The following is a 2,946-nucleotide window of genomic DNA, read 5'->3' on the forward strand; positions in this document are numbered from 1 at the left end:
ACAAGAATTTCAAGTCTCTGAAGAAAGAAATCGAAGAAGACTTCAGAAGATAGAAAGATCTCCCATGCTCATGGATTGGCAGGATTGATATAATTAAAATGGCCATCTTGCCAAAAGCAATCTACAGATTCAATGCAATCCCCATCAAAATTCCAACTCAATTCTTCTTAGAGTTAGAAAGAGCAATTTTCAAATTTATCTTGCAAATAACAAAAAACCCAGGATATGGAAAACTATTCTCAACAATAAAAGAACTTCTGTGGAAAATCACCATCCCTGCCCTCAAGCTGTATTACAGAGCAATACTGATAAAAAATGGCCTGGTATTGGTACAGTGACAGGCAGGTAGATCAATGGAATAGAATTGAAGACCCAGAAATGAACCCACACACCTATGGTCACTTGATCTTTGACAAAGGAGCTAAAAACATTCAGGGGAAAAAAGGACAGCATTTAAAAACAGCTATTAAAAACAATGACTTCATGAAATTCACAGACAAATGGATGAAACTTGAAAATATCATCCTAAGTGGGTTAACTCAGTAACAAAAGAACACACACAATATGCACTCACTGATAAATGGATATTAGCCCCAAAATTTGGAATACCTAAAATTCAATTCACAGACCATATGAAGCCCAACAGGAAGGAAGATCAAAGTGTGGATGCTTCAGTGCTTCTTAGAAGGGGGAACAAAATACTCACAGGAGGAAATATGAAGACAAAGTATAGAGCAGAGACTGAAGGAAATGCCATCCAGAGACTGCCCCACCTGGGCATCCATCCCATATACCGTCACTAAACCTGGATGCTATTGTGGATGCTGGGAAGTGCTTGCTGAAAGGAGCCTAATGTGACTCTCTCCTGAGAGGCCCTGCCAGAGCCTGACAAATACAGAGGAGGATGCTAGCAACCAACCATTGGTCCACACTGGGTACCCAATGGAGGAGTTGGAGAAGGAACTGAAGGAGCTGAGGGAATTTGCAGCCCCATGGGGGAAGCAACTGTCAACAGGCTAGACCCCCCCACCCCCAGAATTCCCAGGTACTGGACCACTAACCAAAGAGGGACCCATGGCTCTGGCCACATATGTGGCAGGGGATATCCTTGTTGGACATCAGTGGGAGGAGAAGCCCTTGGTCCTGAGGATTTTCGATGCTCCAGTGTAGGGGAATGCCAGGGCAGGAAGATAGAAGTGGGCAGGTGGGCGAGTGGGGGAACACCCCTCATAGAGGCAGGGGGAGGGGGAGGGGAGGATGGGATAAGGGGGTTCTGAAGGAGAGACCTGGAAAGGGGAAAAGATTTGAAATGTAAATAAATAAAGTATCAAATTTTAAAAAATGATCTATGTTTGAAATATAGTTGTATTTGCATGTGTGTAACTATAACATGTTATAAATTGGATGGTAAAACACTAACCCATTTGAGCATTTCTCGTCCTCACGAGTGGGTGATAGTATCTCAAAACTAATGCAGTTCAAGAAACTTAAATTCTATGAAATTCCACAAGAACTACTATTAAAACCAAAAGTCTTTTAAAATAGTAAGCAAATTATTAAACCTTGGTCCTAAAAGCAAAATGTTTGGGCATTTTACAAAAAGTCATTAAATTATAAAGAATACTCACTTGGAACTAATTATTAATTTTTACGATGTCATGTTTAACCATCGATCTGGAAAACTTTACCAAATGCTTTTATAGCCATTGTGCATAGACATTTGAAGTATATAGGCTTAAATATTATTTATTTAAGTAAAGAAATGTATTTTTTTAACTTTAATTTCACAAAGCCATTACAGGATTCATGGGTTCTGTATCCATTGGTTCATCCAGCCACAGACAGAATATTTTGGAAGAATGCATGTATGTTGACTATGGGCAGACATTTTGTTATGTCATCACACCCACAACAACACAGTTTAACAAGCATCTACATGGTACTACTCTAGTGGGAGGCACAAACCTGAAAGACCGGAGCCTAAAATTGTAGTGGACTAAAATTTCATGCAATAACCAACTTTATTGAGAGCATCAGACAATTTATGTTCTGGGGGTCAAGCAGGGTCACATGAGTTTAAGCTGTATACAGCCACAAGGACAACCCATGCTTGGAAATGTCACCTAAATAATGGTAGGATGACAGATAATCCAAAGTAACCCACTCCTTTTTACCCCATCTGGGAAGGGCACAAAAGCACATTCCAAGAACACACTTTATGGAGGAACAGAGCTTACACGACTTTTGTCCTCTTTACTTGGGGGTTTTCTCACAGCTCTTAGAAATCTCCTTACACAGCTTCATTCATGGACAATGTTCCGACACCTATACAACACTCCCTGACTTGAACATCACAAGCAATATAGAGATAACCGACATCTGCTCCAGGCCACCCAAGGTATGCCAAAACACTGTGCCTTTTATACCAGACTTGAGCATTATCAGATTTGGGTATCTAGGAGGGTCCTGGAGCCAATCATCTGTGGCTGTTAAGGGACAGCTGAGAAATAGGACAGAAGCCTTATTCCCATCCTGTAACACTCCAGCAAGCCTATCCTGAGACCTAATCCTGCATTATTTGGCTGTATGAAGAAAAAAAAAAAAAAAAAAACCACCACCACCCTTTTTTCTCTGAGCTGCTTTGGTTCATATGTTCAGTCAAATGCTACCAAGAGTCCAGGTACAAAGGAGCAGGATCACATTGCAAAACTCACTCCAGAGAAATCAAATGGAGGACAAATGACTGAATCCAAGATAAAGAAATGGGGAACTTTGGACTTTAGGCAGACATTGGATATTTTTAAAAGACTGGAATTTCAACAAATGGTGCTGGCACAACTGGCGGTTATCATGTAGAAAAATGTGAATTGATCCATTTCTATCTCCTTGTACTAAGGTCAAATCTAAGTGGATTAAGGAACTCCACATAAAACCAGAGACACTGAA

This window comes from Mus caroli, chromosome 2 (assembly GCF_900094665.2).
Source record: "Mus caroli chromosome 2, CAROLI_EIJ_v1.1, whole genome shotgun sequence".
NCBI classification, from domain to species: domain Eukaryota; kingdom Metazoa; phylum Chordata; class Mammalia; order Rodentia; family Muridae; genus Mus; species Mus caroli.